The sequence below is a fragment of the Ambystoma mexicanum genome, chromosome 5q, assembly GCF_040938575.1.
Source record: "Ambystoma mexicanum isolate Mex_15411 chromosome 5q, UKY_AmexF1_1, whole genome shotgun sequence".
Classification (NCBI taxonomy): Eukaryota; Metazoa; Chordata; class Amphibia; order Caudata; family Ambystomatidae; genus Ambystoma; species Ambystoma mexicanum.
The window spans coordinates 24354058-24374763 of NC_090933.1; the positions used below are offsets into that span (position 1 = coordinate 24354058).

General features: G+C 45.6%; 1 protein-coding gene across 1 annotated transcript in view; it reads left to right on the forward strand.

The window, feature by feature from the left end:
- SLC6A3 (solute carrier family 6 member 3) overlaps positions 1-20706 on the forward strand; it is a 639528-nt gene that overhangs the window by 608794 nt on the left and 10028 nt on the right. The gene's annotated exons all lie outside the window — the stretch shown is intronic.

The following is a 20706-nucleotide window of genomic DNA, read 5'->3' on the forward strand; positions in this document are numbered from 1 at the left end:
TGCTTAGGTGGTCCATAAGTCTACAAGGCTTCGACTTCACTATTGAGCATAGGCCAGGTGTCCAACATAGCAATGCTGATGGGTTGTCCAGAATGTTTAACCGACCTGAACAAGAGACTCATCCAGGGGTGGATTAGTTCCCCCTGTCCATAGTCTGGGAGGGGCGAGTGTTAGGAAAGATTTCGTAATTGTAGGTAATTTTCCTTCCATGTGGCAACCCCTAAACTTTTTGCTGTTGTTTTTCACCTTGTTCTTGACTTTGCCAGAGAAGTGCAGCCTTCTGCTGCACTCCTCTGGGCTTTCGCTCCTTTTCTTATGGGGAAACTGACATGCCCTTAAGACAGTCAGTACCGGGGAACGCTGTTTCCCGTAGTTTCTTTTATCATGTTGCGGCTTTAGTGCAACATGACACAAGAGGGCACTGTAAGCTAAGTTACAGCTCTCTTGGGTCTCTAGCCTTCTACAGGCCCTAGATACTCGTTTAGGATTGTATTTGATCGGTGCAAGTGATTCAGGGACGGGAATGGTGGCAGCGATCGTTTCTTTGTATTTTGAGCTCCTTTTGGCGTTCTAAGCGTGTTTTCTGCGCTTAACCCAAAATGGTGGCCTGGCTCCCAAAATGGCCAGACCACGAGGCTCCTTTGTCCTGTCCACTGATCGTCTTGCTCCCTTCACCTTCCCCAGGTCGAGCCGACCCGGGGCCTTCCTTATTTGGGCATGTACTTTCCCGCGAAACACGGATGCTTTCGCGGGCTTCTACATGTCTTTTGTGTGCCTCCAGGGTGTGGGCTGGGATGTCTGGTCCCAATACACATCCTGGGTGCCAGAGAGTCTAGGGTGGTGTGAATGCCGGGGACCACCGTGGTCCGTGATTGGTCCACGTATGGTGTGAGTGTTGATGAGCGGATCTCCCATTGGGTCTCCTCCGTTTTGGCACGAAGGGAACCGTGGATAAGAGGGGGCTGGAAACACCACTACCATGTCGATCTCCTGAGTTCTCACGAACGAAGGAATACAGGAGCCAAGTATCCTGCAACCAAGAGGCTGGACCGAGGAATCGCTGGTGACCTGCTGAAGGACTCCTCCTTTGCACTGCTGTCGTTCGGTGAAACCCTTTCCTCCTTTGATCGAACCAGAAGGCCTGTACTGGTGCTTCGACCTTTGGAATAGCAGGAACAGCTATTCTCGGCGACTTCATCATCTCCTGCCAGTAAGCCTTCGGAAGCGTCTCTGGGCCATCCAGTTGACTGACCAGCTTACACGGGAGTCCTGCTCTGTAACCGCCGCCAGGTTGTGTAGTATTTCGAGTCCTTGTCACTCTCACACGCTTCGTACACTTGGCGTTCCCAAGTCTGAAGTGAGTAGTGTACATTTGGCTCAGATACACACGGCCGCTCCGTTGCCCTGCTGTGGTGACAAAACTGTGCAGGTTTCTTCGATTGGGACGTCTTTTTTCTCTACACGACGACGAGGCCTTCCCGGCTCTTCTGAACCTGCCAGCTGCCGAAACTAACGTGGAGAAGCCTGGGTCTGCTTGCATCGGGGATCGGTGAGTAGTATAGCTAGGATCTGGTCGCCCTCCTGCAGTAGCCCATTGCTTTTCCCCGCTGTGTAAAAACAGCACCCTTTTGTCCATACTCGCACTCTGCTTCTGCTCACTGTGGAGGCTGCGCTTGAGTCGCGGAACCTGTTCTTCTGTTGTGCACTAACCCGAACTGCCTGACTTCCTCCGAAGAGCTTCTCCTTTTGCCCGTTGGCACCAGCGTGTGCAGGTACTTTGAGCACAAGGCTCCACTCTTCGCAGGGCTCGGACTTCCATCTAGTTAGGTGCCTCTGAAGGCGAACTGAGTCTAAAGCATTATCGCACTGCCTGTTTTCCTTCCCTTTCAGGTGAACTACACATTTCGTGCATATAACGCTTGCGACTGTCGTATTTGTATATATATTGTGTTGATATGGTATGTGTTGGCTTAATATTGTGATATTGTGATTTTCTCGCTACGGTCATTATTTTAAAGGCCTTAAAATAAATGTGTATATATTTTTGATATAACAACTGTTTGGAGTAGTTTGTAAGCGCTCTTGCTTTGTGTGCTCATTGCGGGCTTTCAGTCACCCTCACCCCTCTTGAGACCTAGTCTTGACCGCCGCGATCGCTACCTTGATTGGTCTGGCTCGTCCAGAGGTTACCCTGTTCCAAGTAATTAGGTTGGCCTTCTGAACTTCTGCGCCACCAGGACAGAGTTCAGAAATCCGTCTTAACAAGGACGGAGGGAGAAGGGTGGGGAACACGGGGGTGGAGGCAGTAGAGACAGAAGGCTAGGGTGGGAAGGCAGGCAGGGGAAGCACAGTGGTGATTGGCACAACTAAATTTGAAATACAAAGTAGGCAGTTAAAACACAGTCCGCCATTGGGCAAACTACATTCAAAATATAAAGCAGGCAGGTAAAACACAGTGGGCACTGGGCACAACTATCGAAATATGAAGCAGGCAGGTAAGACACAGTGGTCACTGGGCACAACTAAATTCGAAATATAAAGCAGGCAGGCAAAACACAGTGGTCACAGGCACAACTAAATTTGAAATATGAAGCAGGCAGGTAAAACACAGTGGGCACTGGGCATAACTAAATTCGAAATATAAAGCAGACAGGTAAGACACAGTGGTCACTGGGCACAACTAAATTCGAAATATAAACCAGACAGCTAAAACACAGTTGTCACTGGGCACAACTAAATTCGAAATATAAAGCAGGCAGGTAAAACACAGTGGTCACTGGGCACCACTTAAATTTAAAGCAGATGGACTTATTGCAGGAATGATTGCAGGGTACCGCCCCAAGATATAAAAATTGGTGGTGTCATTGCTGCTATATAAGGGGGACTGCAGTAGGACAGGGGAAACGCCAAAAGAAAAACAGACCGCAAAAGGAGAAAGACAGGAGGACAGAGAGAAGAGACAGACCATCGGGAAGGCTGCTGAAACTTCCCATCTGACAGCTGTAAGGAGACACCAGAGGAGATTGCTGAGAGTGCATCTGGGTGGAGCTGTCTATCTCTAAGAAGGCCTCAAAGCTGACGGGGTCCTATGGTGGAGAGCGGGAGTCCATCTTTGAAAGTGGAATGATCAGACCACTGCCCTATATTTCCAGAGTGTCCCGAGATGCAGCTGGATTTCCTGAACCTTAAACAGAGGCTTGCTATGTAAGTAGAACTGAGCCCTGGGAAACCAAAAGTTGAGGGAGTCTGCTTGCCTTGAATCCTTTCCCTTTTTTAAATTATTTTATTTTAACAATTGGTTTAAAATACAATCCTTTTAGCTTTAGTAAGGAAACACATTAAATAAAAGAAGACAAAGAAAGAAAACAAGAAAGAAAAAGAAGGGGAAAAGAAAAAGAAACACAAGACTGCATTATATATATAAAATTCAAAGAAAACACAAGGGGACCACAATGATGCAGTAATTTTCAGGGCCTTTTATCAGGTTAATCCTCTAGGTGCACCCCTCCATAGCTTCAAATAGTTCTTTTAAAAAGGCAATAAGGCCACAGAAAGTGTAATGTGTTCGCCCATCATCAGCTTTATCCACCAGTCTTTGGCTGTCAAAGTAGTTGTTTGATCAACACATTTCCAAAGCCAATTTGTTCTTATGGCTCTTAACCTGGGACATATTAGGATCAGATGGTACAAGGATTCTTTTTTGCATTTGCACATTCTGCATTGAAGGTCACGCTGTTCTTTTTTCTTTCTCACTTCCATAAGTTATTTTATTAGAATTAAGTTCAAACGAAACCGCATGAATTGACTACGACGATAACGGCAGGGGAATCTGGTCAGATAAACTGGCACCATGCCTCTAACCCTTATATCCGGAAAGATGGATCCGGAAAGTTTGGAATTTCTCTGGTAATCCGCTGTCTCCATCCAATCTAGATCATACTATTTCTTTTTCACCTGTACTGGATTTCCCACAAGGGTTGATTCTGTTTTGTTAACCTTCTTCAAGAGGGCAACACACGCCATCAGGTGATTAGTAGAGTATTTGTAGGGCCAGATATGGCCTTTCTTATTGCTGCAAGCCCTCCTTCATTGGTCTCAAAGCAGCACTTCCAAAAAAGGACAAGGTTTTCCATACTGTGTGGGCATACAGTGAAGTTAAATCCAACTCTGCCTTGAACAGACAAAGTGAAAAAGGTCTCTGCCCCTTATGTCAATATAGGTGTAACTGTCCCTTTTTAGTGGGTGGGGGGGGGAAACTCTTGCAGATACTTAGCCTATATAACCAAAAATATTAATTTAATGAATTACCCATTTGGCAGAAAACTATGCAGTGAATTTTGTTAAAATTCAAAATTAACAAAGTTCACTTCCCAGTGTGCGCTGAAAACTATAGCCTATAGCCTATAATTTAATTGGGCAATCCTTGTTGTCCAGCCAACGCCAACTTCTTTAAAGAAGAGGGGTTTCTTTGTTCTTGAATCAGTCCAACCTTTTTATCCAACTTCCCCAACACTGGCCTTTCAGTAAGGGGGGTCTGAAATCCAAAATTCCCCAAAGCATTCCAATTTGTCTTTCTGACTTCCCAACCTAGACCAAAACAAGTGGGGGGGGGTCTGAAAAACAAAGCAACACATCACCCTGTGTTAATTTTAAACCAAAAGTGTGGGAGAAATTATGATTGCCATATGTATTTTTACCAATCTTGAAATCCTACTGCTACCCTTTTAAGCCTGCAGGAAAATCAAAATCGCACAACATTACATAAGTGCCTTCTTTATTGATCAGTGTAATTATTTTGTTAAGTGAAATTTACAGAAAGTGAAGACTTGTTTTGGTGTTCTTTTTAAACTCACTTTTGTGATTTACTTATGCTGAGATAAGTTGATTGTGTTATCCCATGAATAAGGTGGTTTTTGATATTTGCTTGCTAATTTCTATTACTTTTAATTGAAATGAATACCAATATATTTCCTGTACACCGGCCTGGTTCTTGGCTCATTTTTAGCTCAGCTGAGACGGATCCAAGGGGCATGATACGTGTCTGAGATAGGGCTACAGAAAAGAATCTGTTAAACAGTTGGTTGATTCACCACTTGAGTAGGGAGGGAAGGAACTCCCGTGTTGAGGGTGGCTTCTCAATAAACCGTTACATTTGTAACAAACTTCTCAAATATGGTGGAGAAGATGCGTGACTTAACCAAGAATGGGGGTAAGTTTGAGTGGCTGAACGAGAGTGAATGTGAAATTGTAAGGATAAAAGAGATGATCAGCAATGCTGATTATCGGCACAGTTTGACAGCAGTTTGCAGTGCATAGTCACTACTGACACCATTGACAAAGAGATTGGAGCGACACTGCCCTAGAAATGTGGGGATGCAGAGAAGGTTTTGCCTCTAGGAAGCCTTTGCCTCTAGAAGGTTGAAGGGGGAAAAGTTAAGATACTCTGTTATTGGAAATGTTGGCCTGTCTGTGGTCGGTAGGTAGAGAAATTAAAGCCATATGTATGTCGATCTACTTTCAGTTTGAGGACAGATCATAAACCCTTGACATCAGTCCTGGAAGAAAAGGGTGTGGATAGGGTGTCCAGATTAATAGCTTCTTGGTCAGTCAGTTGCAGCCACATAACTTCAGTGTTGAGGTTATGCAGTGAAAGAACAATAGGTTGCTGACTGTCAAGGTTACCAGAATGAGGAGTTAAAGCTGCAGAGGACAGATGGAATGAGCATGTTTTTCTGATAACAGATAGTTTTATTTCCATGGCAGAATGGGATACTGAGTGTGCGAGTGATGAGTCCATAGCACATGATGAGCACTCGATGAGCACTTGCACTTTCTGAATACTCAAAAGGCATAGTAGGTTCATCCCTCTTCCTCTTCACCTCAGCTGTTGTGTTGTAATGTACCCTCCCTCCCTGCCCTGTGGGTGCTTTGAAACAGTATATTATTATTGTATAAGCGCCTAAAAAGCAAAGAGTAAAAAAATAAAATAGAAAGTGCTATTAGAAAGGTTGCAGATGGGTTGAGGAGTAATAAGGTAACATTGACAGAGTAAATGAAACACTTTTGGCAGGTGAGAGATGAGTTAACTGTCGAAGGGGGGATGTTGTATAGAACTGGTAGAGCTGTGGTACCCATCTCACTGAGGAACAGGTTTATTGAGACAGTGCACAGGGAACATATTGACATGACTAAAACCAGGTACAGGTTGAAGGATGACTATTGGTGGCCGGGTATGGACTGTATGGTTGAACAATAGGTTTCAAGATGTTGTGAGTGTGAGGAGTCTGGTGACGGGCTAAGGGAGACAACTCATCCATTAACTTCAATACCTTTGCACAACAGAGTTTGGGAAAGGTTTTTCCATTGATTTATTGGGTCCCATATGAAGGGATTATGTTGTTGTGGTTTCAATATGTAGTCTATGGGTGGAGTTTGAGTATTTCACTGACATTTCATCAAGCAGGAACATGAAGTTCCTGAAGAAACTTTTTGAAAGGGCAGTAATTCCTAAGGAAATCCTTTCAGACAACAGAGTACAGTTTGTAAGTAGGGAAGTGGAGGAGTTTTTGGAGTGGTGTGGCATTTCCCATATGAAAACTGCATTGTATCACCCACAACGCAGTGGGGCAGATACGAGAGTAAACAAAGTGATTATCATAGGGATAAGGATTGCAAAGAATTGTGGCCAATCATTGAAGCAGGTTGTGAGTGAGAGGATAGTAGCTTTGGGGTTTACCAGGCATGAACCAATCAGAGCTATACCTTTCGAAGTAATGAGAGGGAGGGTCTGTCATAATAGGCTTAGCCCTCCTTGGATGGAGTGCAACAGGGACTTGTGTGTGAGTGATGAATTGATATGTAGGAAGTCGCGACTGAGCAGGACAAGATGAAGAATAAGTGATTAGATGAGAAGAGTGCTGCCAGGAGCACAGATGTGAGTCTAAGAGGCTGGGTAATAGTCAGGTTTCCCAAGCAGATGGGAAAGGGAGCGGAAAGGGAGATGGGAAAGGGGCAGAGTGTGGCTGCGAGTGTGCAGTCTCTGGCAGTCACTCTACTGTTTCTACTGTTGCTGTGGGAGGCGCTACTACCCTCTTGCACCTACAAGAACCCTTCATTCCGCGGAGCAGACCGCGGAGTGTGGCTGCGTGTGTGCAGTCTCTGGCAGTCACTCTACTGTTTCTAACTGTTGCTGTGGGAGGTGCTTCTACCCTCTTGCACCTACAAGAACCCTTCATTCCGCAGAGCGGACCATGGAGTGTGGCTGCGAGTGTGCAGTCTCTGGCAGTCTGTGCATGGCTGCCATGGCGGCCGTTTCTGAAACTTCACCACTTTTGGACATTGCCTCTGTTACCGTGTTAGACTCTACGGATCTTGAGGAGGGGCGTTTGCTTAGAAGCGCACGGCCCCGAATTGCACAAAAACAACATCTTCACCCTCGAGGTGTTTCGAGCCTTCTAACCTCTGATTCATCACATTGCCAACTACAATCCCAAGTCCCCCCCCCGGCGGTGGGCCGAAAGTAAAGAAAACAAAGATCCAGCCACAAGAAAAATCCCTGCCACAATGGCATGAGGAAACACAGCGCGTCACAGCTCCTCTCTCACCTCTTGGTCCTGTGGCGCAGCAACTCCCGTTGTCACTTCTGCAACCGTGGATTCTTCCCTCACAGCTCCGAGCCTGGGACGCCTCCAGAGGGAGGACCGAGGCCTGTGAGCGGGGGGGGGGGCCCGAAAAGTGCTCTTCAGCCGCCCGCAAATCGGATTCCATTCAGGGGGCGGAGTCTGAAGACGCCAAGGAGGCGGTTCCCATTGAAGCATCGAGCGTGGAGAGCAGTGAGGGGAGGGGACTCCTTCTCCCTCCCGCGGCAAAGCAAACGCCGCCATCCACCCTCCTCGTGCGTCTGGATAAGTCCCCTCTGGGTCAGAGGGAAAACAGAGAATTGAGAGCTGAATCAAGTCCTCAAATTACTGTCGCCAATGCTCTGACACAAATCGAGGCGCAGGTCCACTTGGGCTCGGATTCACCAGCCCCTGTTTTCCTGGAGGAAACCTGCCCCCGCTCTCCGGCGGACCGAGGGGCGCGGGATCTTCAATTGTCAAACCACTCGATTACAATTCATCTCCGCTTGCGGAGACGATCCCTCCCCCTTGCGCAGAAACTTTAAATCCCAAAAAATGTCGCTGGAATGAGATGGAGGCATCTGATTCCAGAAAACCTCGTTTTCTCAGAAGAAAAGGCCAGCTGAAGCAAAAAACACAAAAAAAATCTTCACAAGTTTAGTGTCGAACAAAACTAAAACTAGCAGCCTATCCGTAAAAAAACCATGGAATCCTGAGTCCATAAAACCCTCAGTGGCAAGTCTAGTTACAGACTTTTTTCACGCCTTTGCCCCGGATTCGCGGAGCAGACAAGTGGACCTCACCGATGAGGACATTTTGGAGGCAGTTAAAACGTGTCAACCCCCAGAAAAAACAAGGAAAAGGTCCCCGGCGCCAGATCAGCTGCCAAAGATGAAAGACGCCTCTAAGCCGCAAACGGCTCAAATCTCTCCAACTGGGCTGCCGCGGGCCCAATCCCCGAAGGATCCTTCTCTCGCCCTGACTGGCAGAGTCTTATCAGCTGAACAAAGCGACAAGGGCGCAGCCGCCCAAACTACACCGACAAATTTTAGTGAAAAGTCTCCTTTGGTCCCCACGGGAAAACCAGTCCTGGTCAACCAAACAAATACACTTGTCCCGGTACATGGCTCTACTCATTCAAACAAGCAGACTAGCAAGGACCCGCCGGGCTGCCCAAGCCTAGGTCGCCCCATCCCATCCACCCTTCAACTCCCTCAGACCAAAGGGTGGTGATATCTTCAAAGGCTCGGTTGCTTGAAACCACACCACAAGCGCTATGCCAAGCTTCCGCAGACATAAGGCAGCAATCCCGTCTGTATCAGGACAGCCTGTTGGCCGATCTTCAAAATAAACCGCTCACTCGGACAGAATCAGACGTGGATCCTTAGAGCTAGCATCCTCTCCTGAAGTAAGAAGACTTTTAAATGAGAGTCAAACAACAACTCCAAACCCGAAACACCTCACGCATCAACCAGCACATCAAACGGACTCTCCTTCGCAAAACAAGAGGGATTTTCTATCAATTATGTCAGCGGTCACCATAGCCCTAAATTCGTTTACCAAACTCTACGAGGGGATAAATGAGTCCTTAAAAGACCACACCTCGATCCAAGCGAGGATGTATACAAAACTGACCTTTCTAGAAGGCTATATCACCGCACTCGATGGCAAATTGTCAAGCTTAAAATCGGACATAGTTAAAGGAAATAAAGCTTTCACGGAAGTCCACACAGAAAATCAGATGGAAGTCGGGGCAGGGGGTCAAAATAGGCTGGTACAACCTCCTACCATAGCCTCCACCTCAGCTATTCAAAAGCCTACCACTGCGGCTGCAATTAGATCAACACCTGAAGAAGTAATTGACATCACCGATGAACCACCGTCACTGCCTCCTCCCAAAATTTCTTGGGGGGGAAAGAGGAACATGCATATTCGATGTTCTCTTCAACGAGACCAGACCTCCACCCACAAAGGGGTGTGGTCCAAAAAAAAAACAAAAAGAAAAATAAGCTAACCCGCGGATCTCAACCCCAATTCTAAGAACTGAGGCAGCTGAAAGTACGGCTCAAATTTTGGTTCTTCCACCGGTCATACAAAACTTGAACAAAGCCTCACCCCGTTCAACGGAGGAATTTCTGGCAGAGGCGGACATGATGAACCTCTCTCAGCATCTTGATGATTCCCAAGCCCAGCAACAACTGAAGGAAGGAAAGAAAGCACGGGTGCTCCGCGCTGCAGCTTCGCCAGTGATTCCCGGCGCTTTGGCTGACCAGAAAATTACTGAAGACTTATCAGAAGACGAATCATCACCAAAGTTCAGCACCCTGGAAGAACGCAGGAAGAAATTACACCAGGGGTCCAGACATGAGCTCCCTAGTTCCCCAAGCTTTCGAGTCGTGTCATTTGCGTCCCCCGGGGACCAAGAGCGCACAAAGTGGATCCCTGGCACACAACAAGCGGGAGAGAAGGTTGGCATCTCGGCATCCAACAGGTACTCCATGTCACAAAGTACCAAACACTCGGGTGAAAAAACAAACGATAGAGGGAAACACCCAAAATTCCACTTCTCTTCACAAACTGAACAATACCGAAAAGCCAATCCACACGCAAGAGCGTCTCCTATCAAGCTGGCCCAGCATCCCGAAAACAAAGACGTTATAATCCTAAATAGAAGAGGTTTACTCGCATTGTTCAGCCTCGTACCAGCTCTACGTGGGATTAAATCGTCAGACCTACAGTTAGTGGACCCTTACCACTCAAACTTTCGAGCAAAAGCCTATATTTACCTCACCTCTATGAGTGCAAAAAAGGAAATTGTTCGAGCTGAAGAGGATTTGGCATTCCTTGGTTTCACTTTGGAAAATCAAAATCAGAAACTTCATTCTCACCATTCAGGAAACCGAGGGTGCAATTTGAGAGGCAACGTCAAAGGTCGTGAAAACGAAAATAGGAGAGAAAGGAAAAGTCACTCCGATCCCAAGCAACTTTCTGAAAGCCACAACCAGAAGCCCTCAGCTTCCATCAACGCGACCTTAAACCGAAAATCTGCCCTGCTGGGTTTCAAGAAAACCTTTGACTGCAGGGGGCCCTACTCAGCTATAACGAAATTCGCAAAGGTGACAACTATACCCGATACTTCCATTGTTCCGAGCAACACCGCCCATTGTTCAGCTAATAAAGACCCCTCGGACAGCATCAACCAGTCAAAAGACAAACTTCAGAGTTTGTGGGCCTGGCTCCCAAAGGCTCTCACACTCAAGAAAAAATAGCAATGCCCAGGTCGGCCAAAAGGGCTTTCGGCCACTTCGACCGCCGACCCAACTCCACCTCCCCTTCGTCTCTGCTCCTGGAACACCCGTGGTCATTTGCACCTAATAATGCCGGGCGATGCAAACCTGGCTGTTTTTGACATCATCTGCTTACAAGAGACATGGCTCGAGAAATCGCCTGCTATGGATGGCTACGACATCATATTGGCACCAGCAAATAAAGGATTAGTGGGCCGCCCGACAACGGGTCTTCTCATCGCCTACCGGCAGGGGAGGGGTCTGAAGATCAAGGCCACTCTCCTATCCAACCTTTCAATCCTGGCAGTATTACATGACTGGGTGGATCAACCAAATTGCGGGCTTTCTCAAACCACAATTATTAACACTTACTGGAACCCAGCAGCCATAAACCAGCAGTCATACCTAGCGATGATGGAAAATCTAGTAGATGAAATTCAAGCTTCCAACCAGGTCCCTTCGATCATCATTTGCGGCGACCTGAACGCCCACTGCTCTGACCACTGCACAAAGCTGGGCAAATCATCTTCTTCGAATCCCGCCACAAAAAGAGGGAGCTTGTGGTCAGCATTGATGGCATCAAGGAAAATGATAATTTGGATTCAGTTTTCCCCAACGCTGACCGTCCTCCTACTTGGGAGCAAGCTGCTCACCACGCCACTATTGACTACATTTTCGCCTCGCGCTACCTTCTTCCAAAGGTAAAAGACTTCGAGGTTCGCAAAACCAAAGCGAGTGATCATAACCAGCTCACCATGTCTCTGCAATCCCATTCTAAACCACCGGCCCTGTATGTGATAGGGGTTGAATCAAATTCACGAGGCAATCATTTGAATCAAATCAGTCTTAGATCTGTCTGCAAAATATGCGTTGGGGTTACATTCCGACGGAAAAGATTCTTTGGACTACGTACCTCTTCTACTACAATACAGGGCCAAATCAAAAACGTCAGCCCCATCACTTACTGCTCCGAGACATTCCTTCGATGCAATACTGGTAGCAAAGAGACGCGAACTGCGCAGGCTGAAACAGACGCTTGGGACCCTTCCACAAAATCAAGATCAACTAAAGTCAGAAATAAAGGCCTACAAAAATTGGGCAAAAAACCATCGCCACGATTTGTACCAGCAGGATGCTGAATCCATGCTAAAAGCAATCTGCGGAAAACAAAGCAAAAAGATTTCTGGTCCCTGCTAAAATCTTCAGCACCTTCTCTAAACAACATGACCATCAACGCCACGGCAGAAAGAAAATGGATCAGTCACTTCTCGTCCCTCTTTCAAGCTCCACTCACCACAGGCTTGCCTGATTCGAAATCGAAAAACGAAAACTGGCTGAAATTGGACGACCTGGCGGAAATCAGAGATCACATTAAAAAGCTGAAGACCTCCAGAGCGACGGGTCCGGATGGAATCTCAAACATAGACTTGAAAAAAAATGCAGACGAATGGGCTCAACTTATCCTGTCTATCTTCGTGCAGTGTGCCGCCCAGAAATCGCTCCCTCCATCGTGGACGAGGGCAGTTATCGTTCCAATTTACAACAAAGGCGATATCACTGATCCACTAAATTACCGCCCTATAGCCCTCTTGGACTGCATTGGGAAAGTCTACGGGAGCCTTCTTTTGAAAAGATTTGATGCCTGGTCAAAGTCGGCCCCCTGCAATGACAGGTTCCAAACGGGCTTTAAAAGAAATGTGGGAACAGCGGCAAACATACTTACCATCAGCGTACTGAAAAGCAAGGTCTTGGAGGGCAAACCAAGGATCTTTGTGGCCTTTCTCGACCTCTCCCAAGCCTTTGACTTGGTGGACAGGCAGCGCCTCTGGAATAAACTCAAAGGCTGGGGGTGCCCCCAGGAGATTCTGCAACCAATCAAGGCTCTCCACTCAGAAACCACCCTCAGGGTCCGATTGTCACAATTGGGCAACTTGTCATCTGAAATCCAGACGGGTCGAGGGGTGAAACAAGGTTGCCCCCTAGCTCCAGCACTGTTTCTAGCCTACATTGGTGATTATGGCATCTCAGAAGATCTGTCAAGGACTTTTCCACCATCCCTGGCCACAGCAAAAATAAGCCACCTATTGTATGCGGATGACCTCATCCTACTCGACCAGACCCAGATTGGCCTCCAGAGGCAAATATCAAACCTCCTGCATTACACGTCTGAGAACAACCTAAAAATAAACAAAGAAAAAACTAAAATCATGACCCTGAAGTCCGGCCAGAAAAAAAACGCAGAAAATTTCAAATGGCATCTGGAAGAATATGTGATTGAGAAAGTCACAGCATATAAATATCTTGGAGTCTTGATGAACAGCACCAAAGACGAAAATTCAACGCAGGCCAACCTTCAAATCAGAATAAAGAAGTTGACATCTCAAGGTAAGGCGATTGACATAAAATTTGGTAAATTCTCTTGTATCCCTGTGATCGAATTTTACAGAAAGAAAGTCAGCCCTTCCATCACTTATGGAGCCGAAGCCATGCCTCTGATTCCAAGTAAAATCTGGCACAAACTTGAAAGTGTGTTCTGGAAAGGGGTCTTGTCCCTTCCAAAATCAACGTCCATAGCTGCTATCCGGAGAGAACTGAGCCTAGTGTCTCTAAATACAATAGTTGACATTAGTTCCCTGAGGCTGTACCGAAAATGCACCATGGATGGGAGCGAGGACATTTTTGGTCTCCTAAACAAGGAGTTAAATTCTGGCAAGGTGCAAATGCTGGTAGCATGGAAAGAAGCAAACTCGGCTTTACTCAACTCAGTCGTTTGCTCGGAAGCCGACCTCACCTCACATCCAACTAGAGTGTTCAAAAAATTGAAAGAGCTTGACTGGATTCAAACCCAGGAGTCCGCTTCAAACAACAAACTACTCCAGCACTTGCCTCCAACATTTCGAAAGCTCAATGAGCCAATGAAGTACCTTCTAAAATTCCCCAATAGGGGGGCACGGAATGCTCTTCTAAGGATAAGGATGAACTTGGTGGCCACAAACGAAATTCGCAGGATCAGAGGTTTATCCGATACGAGTGCCTGTCGCTTATGTGAAAATAAAACCGAATCCATCAGACACTTGCTTCTGTTATGCCCGAAAAATCAAAACCTGAGAGGGGCCTACTTGAAACATCTAATAGCGGACGATCGTGGGTGGGACGAGGACACCTGGTGGAATAGACTGATCAGCGGAGACAGAATAACTTGGCTCCTGGCAACCGTGAACATATTGGAACACACGATGAAAATGATAACAGTCACAGGGTCCCACCCTGGCTAGTTACCGTGAAATTCACTTCTTCAGTTCTCTTTTGTAAAATTCTTTTGAATATACACAAATAAAAAAAAAAAAGGGAGCATTGGAGTACTGTAAACCAGTACGAATTGTGAGGAAGTTTAAAAAGCTATAATGATGTCTGATGGAAAGATTTGGAGTTTGAGCAGGGTTGTGGCTGTGACAAAGAGAATTTGTAGGGTATGGTTCAAAGTATACAGTTGTTTAATGGGGTGTTGGTACGTCACAGTTATTTGCAGATGGTTTGTTTATATTTTGTTTTAACATGCACATGTAGTTGTATGGTTGTTACCATATAGTTATTTTTTTATGTTATCACTATTTACTGATGTTATTTTGTATTTGTTATCTTATGTATGCCAGAGGTAGATTGGCTTTTATCATGCTGTGAAGAGGTTAGTTGTGTGTTTACTACAGGGGGAGGTATGTGGTGTTCTGACTGAGCCTTGCAATGTGATTAATGCAGAATGTTATGGCTGGAGCTGGAATGCTTGATAATTATGGGAGAGTCAGTTGGACTGGAGCTGTGGATATGTCTCACTCAAAAAACATGAACTTCACTAAAATAATAGACAATTGAAAAATGGTCCTACAATACAACAACAAAGAAATTATTTATGGTGCACACAAAGTCCCCTTTCATTGTCTATGATATTCCCTGGCCTGCATAGTCCTGTTTCCATGATTTCATAAGGAAGGGACCCATGACAGATGGTGAATGGGGAAGGAATTTGCGCTGGAGCAACAAGGCCCCCCAGAAGGAAAAGGGACAAAGGTTGAATTGCTGAATGAAGTAAACCACTTTTAGAAGTGAAGCAGTTACCAGAGTCAAAGTGCCGGAGAGGATGGAGTGAAAGAGACATGATGACATGTTGATCGTACGGTTTATTGCGTTGGTGAAGGGGCATGTCATAGCAACTATGAAGTGCTGAAAGGCCAGCTAAACTGGAAATTGATTCAGATTGTTTCTTTAGTCATAACGTCAGTGGCATGAACAGTAGGCATGAGCTAAGGCAGATATGCTTTTGAGTAAGTCTGTATGGTTGACGTGAAGAGTTGAAGGCAATTAGTAATTGTGGCAGCAGAATATATAACATCATAAGTCAGATAGGAGACATAAAAAAAACAGAGAACAGGAAGTGGAGAGAATCTGAGTCAGAGTCTTAGGATCAGTTCATCCGTGGCCATGGTGCATTGAGGGGGTTAGAATAGGTTTGAGCAATAGGGAAATAAGAAACACTAGAAGGAAAATAAATGGAGATTGTACAAACAAGACAGACAGAGATTGATATGCAAAGGAGACTGGTAAAAGAGATAAAAGCCATGCAAAACAATGATTGAGTGAATTGAAGATCAGCCTTTCTGGGAAGGAAACATTTGAAAATAGTGAGTTTCAATGATTTGGATAACAGAAGTGACACAGGAGACATCATGTGCTGATGATATGTATGGATTCAAATCACTGAGAAAGAAAAGAAATGTAATAGAGTGAGGGCCAGAGTTAAATAGTTAATCAGAAACCCCACATAATAAAATAGGCAGCCTTTAGGTTGATAGAAAATTAGAAAAGAAATGGCGTCAGGATGGAAAAAAGCATCAAACTTAAAGAGATGGGCAGAGAAGAAGAAGGAGCCAGGAGGGACGTCATTTAGGGGTCACCAGAGGTCGCAACTGCGACCTCTGAGGTCTCCGTTGTGACCTATGTGGTCTCCCTTGCGACCTCTAAACAAAAAAAACAAAAAAAAGACCATATGTTTTTTTGATTTTTGTAATGCAAGCTCATGGGCTGTGGCCAGCACCATGTGGCTCTTCACTTCTGGAGTGGCTGGCTTTCTTGTTCAGGCTCCTTAAAAAAAGAAGAAAAATAAGAACAGGAGTGCCACAAATCTAACACTTTCAGCACTACCTCAAAATAAGAAAGAATAGCAATACCAAGTGATGTGTCTTTCTGGAATTCTATACAATAATTGCTAGACTCATTAAAGGTTTATTTCAGGCACACTTCAGGGGGTGAGTCACTGATTTCGTCTGTTCTTAAATGCCTCCACTCATCCTTTCATCCTTCTGAGGTCGATAAATGAGTACCAACACAGGTTGGGTGATATAGGGTGTATATTTTTTCTATATAAATGGCTTAAGCGTAAGTGCTATATAATAACACACCATTATCATTTGGTCATGGACGTCTGCTTGCATTCACAGTCATTTCGTAATATGGGTCTAAACACACTGACCTTAACAATACATATGGCAATCCATTCTTGTATGAGATGTACATAACCAACCACGTAACCATATTTTTCATAGTGTACAATGCTATGTTATGCCACTTCCTGTTTTGTCAATGGGTGAAAGGTCGTGTTGCATCGCTTCCCGCGATATCACTTCGGGGTGGAGTCAAATGACATCACTTGCTGTGATGTCATCAGGGGGTCAAGGGTCGTGAGATGTCACTTCCGGTACCCCTATCATTTTGGTGAAATGACATCCCTGGGAGCCAGTAAAGATCCTATGAGAATGTAAAAGACAAACTGTTCCTTCCACTGTGTTTGTGGTTCCATGCTCACATTTCTACATTGCTTGAATGTTCCTTTAAAATACTGGTGGAAACGTTAAAGTAACAAAGTCCCTAGAATACCACAGTCAAAGTGCTTATGGCGAATCAAAATGCAGGCCTCTTCCAAACTTACCCTGTCATAACTCTGTTCTGGCTGAATCTCCTTTTCCCCTCTACTGTCCTCAAAGCTTGGATGCCTGCACTGCCAAGTCTTCCAAATGACCTCTGACCTGTCCTGGCTCCTTTCCTGCTACTCATTATAGCCAAATATAGTTCCTCTGCCTCTACCTTTGCTCCTTTATGTGTTCTGCCACAGATGGCTACAAGAACCCACCAACTCTCAAAGACAGTTCAATGGTTTTTATCAAAGAAATGGAAATTGAGATTGCTAAGGCCTATCTCTCTCGTCTAAGTTGAATAGTTCCATCCATAGCCCAGGCATCCCTCAACCACAGGATAGTCACTAGAGATTGTTAACCCCTACTGTCTACACTCTGATGGACTGCACATGATGGCGTAAGGGCAAATACCCTTTCTGTCTCCCTCTGGGAGCAATGTAGGTGAATCCTAACCTAGTTCCCAAAATACAATTGGTACAAAAAGAAGTGCCTTCCAAGCACTCAGACCACACTTAGACCTTTGCAGGCACATCCTTGTATTACACATTCTAATGTTCTGTCCTTCCTTTCCCTCACTTCTACTCTCCTCCATTTCTTCTGCCAGCTCTCCTTCATCTATCTCACTCTCACTCTTACCCTCTGTCTCTCTGGAGTTCTTCTTTCTTGCTACTAATCTCATCGGCATTTTATGACTATGTCCCCTCTTCACTACAACTACTCTCATCTCTCTGCTACTGCTCTCCCCTCTCTGTTACTACTCTCCCCTCTCTGCTACACTCACCCCTCTCCACTACTACTACTCTCCATTCTCCACTACTACTTCTTCTACTCTGTAATCCACCCACACCTTCTTCCACAGTCGCACTCCTTTCACTCTCTGAATCACTCTCAATCACCTACTACGTTCCCTCTATTACCCTCACTCACACGCCAGGCATGCAGCAATCCTTCTCCATGCCCCTCTCCACTTTCCTTTCTCGAGAATGTGTTTTGGTCCCCCATCTCCTCTCTTGAGCTCACCGAACAACCCACACCTTCCTAGTTCCTGTGCACCTTAGTATCCTCCCACTTCTTTCTCCTTTGGCTCTCTACCTCACCTGGTTCCCCTGGCCAACCACTGGCTTTCCTTTCTACAGGAGAGGTGTTACAGTTCAGCAAACACATAAAAAGTGTTTTAAATAGCCACCCCTTTTCTATATGCTGGTCTGCCTGCATTTGGAAATGGCGGCCAACTTGAATCAATGTTCCAATTTGTATCACAAGCGGCGAGAGGTTCTGCTGTACTGGTCTAACTTGGGGACTGCTCTTGGTTCTGCTGAAGGTAAAGATAGCACTGCAGCTCATGTCCCCTGAGTGTCTAGGACGCCCGCTTGATATGCGGCCCACTGAGTGGTCCTTGTGAAGGTAAGAGAAATGTCACGCTCCTTCTTGCATGGAGAATTAGAATTTCAGGTATGAAGTGCAGATTGCGCTGACATTCTGTACTTACTCACTGACTCTCTCCCGGTTGTGTTGCTTGCTTGCTCTTCTACTGCCAAGCCTTCTGGGTGAGGTAGTCCTATGGTACAAAGAGTGAGAAACTGGCCATTATTGTGCAATACAGGTTTCAGTCATGCAGGCAAATGTAGAAGGAACAGAGACTGGAGCCCTCCCAATTCCCACATCCCGCCTCTGGGGCATGATAACTCTTGTGAAAACTTTGGTAGGCCTCCGACCTCACGTTGAGAGTGGTCCACTTCCACTCTTGACAGGATCAGATCCCGTACCCTGTCACACACCTCCACCATTTCTAGCAAGTGCCCTTCATCACCCTGCCCTCTGGCTATCTAGTGATACCTGGAAAGAAAATCTACATTGCCTGTTTAGAGCCAGCCCGATGTTCAATTGCGAAAGACTAGGGCTGAATGGCCCGAATGCGAGGTTATTGTACTTTTTTCAGACCATCCATACCAAGGGACCATGGACTGTTAATAAGTTAAATCTGTGTCATTTTAGATAGTATCAGAGACTGTGTATGACCCATTTTATTGCCAGACATAGCACTAGATTGTTCTTCTCCCTTGAAAAGAGTTTCCAGCTGATAAATAAAATGGAGATCTCCTCCCCATTGTGGATCTGTGATAAGACTGCTCCCAATGAGGGGGCATTAATCTGTAACAAAAGTTACTTGGAGATGTCCAATATGGTCAAGACTAGGCTTTCATAGAGGGTATTCTTGAATCTTTCAAAGGCCAGTTGAGCTCCATGAACCCACTGTACAGAGCTGGGATGGGCCTTAGTCAACTTGTCAAAGCAGACTTCTTGTTCGGAGAAGTTGGGGATACATTTATGGTAATATATCTTTCGTGGTGATGGGCTGCTTGACACCTTGAACCATCACCTCCACCTTGCTGATTTAGGATAACACCAATCCACCCCCCACTTGAAAACCAAAGGATTTAACTGATGTCGTCACCCAGTGAAATGTGTCCATGAGGCTGGCTTTTCTGAGTTGATCACATACTGTGGCCATGTTTTACGTGTGATCTTCCCTGGTCTGGTAATAAATGACAATTTCCCTGATTCTGTAACAGTCTCAAATCCCTTCCCTGCACAGAACCTTGTTCCTTATCCTTCCAGTTCTGAACTCTCTCTGATCTTTCTCTGCTCCCCAGTCAGTGCTTGGACCTGCCCCTGCTCCCAGATGCTTTCCCTCCTCCAAGCTCTGCCCCGAATGCTTCATCTTCCCCATGTTATGTTAATCATCAGTAACCTGCTCTGCTTTGTCCCTGATTCACCCCTTTACCCACTGTGATTCCCAATTCTGTCCCATTCCACACTCTGCACTTGATCGATCCCTTGCTCTCTGTTGTCTCTTTGCTCAGTCACTTTCCTCTGGATCCTTTGCACTATCTCTTTCATTTTGACGGGGGCACAAGTTGCCCGAGAGGGGACCCAAATCACATCCACATGTTTGTTCGCAGTACACTATGTCATTTATTGATCATGTTTCACCTTGGACAGATAAAGGCCAGGGATACCTGTAGTCACTAGGTTTCTGCATCATTTATGATCACGCCAGATGTAAAATGCACTGAGAGCAATACCAAAGAATGCATGTGCCAGAGCAGGGATATGTAATGGCGGCATGACAAGCGTAAATACGCTATCCACCATTTGCATATATCATCATGGAGTCCACCTCCCTTTTTCACATACAAAAGGTCATGCAGAATCCATATAGATACAAGCATCACTACCTGCATTAACATTTTACGTGGGTGAAGAAACTGGCCAACTCCCTTCACTGAGTGGAGAAACCCACATAGCGAATTACATGCTGTGTCCGGGAACTACTAATCAAAATAGGCCATATGTGCAGAAATGCACAGAGAATATTTGCTGTCTTTTAACAGATGCAACCCATTTTGCAGTCTCATGAATGAGGCCAAAACACACACACTTGATGTGTGTCAATCTGGGTTGGTGAGGGGGCTAATATGTGAGTTTTACATAAACGTTCAGTGCCATAATGTGACTCTGTTTAGGGTGCTTAAATTAGTGCATAATATACAGCTAGGTATCTCTCTTCTCTGCTCAAACAGGCTTACACAGACATACTGGTCTGTATGTATTGGTTGCATGATGAGGCTACTATGTCTCCATGTGTCCATGATGAGGCATCCTTGCCTCTCACACATAAATGGAAAGGGGGTGTACCAATTATCTGAGGCACATTCTGGACTTAAGAATAAACACAAAGAAAAACATATTTACCCTTGGAACAAAGGAATAACAATATTTTCACCTAGTTCCCATTGAAAGTAATTCAGACTAACATAGAAAAAGCCCCAG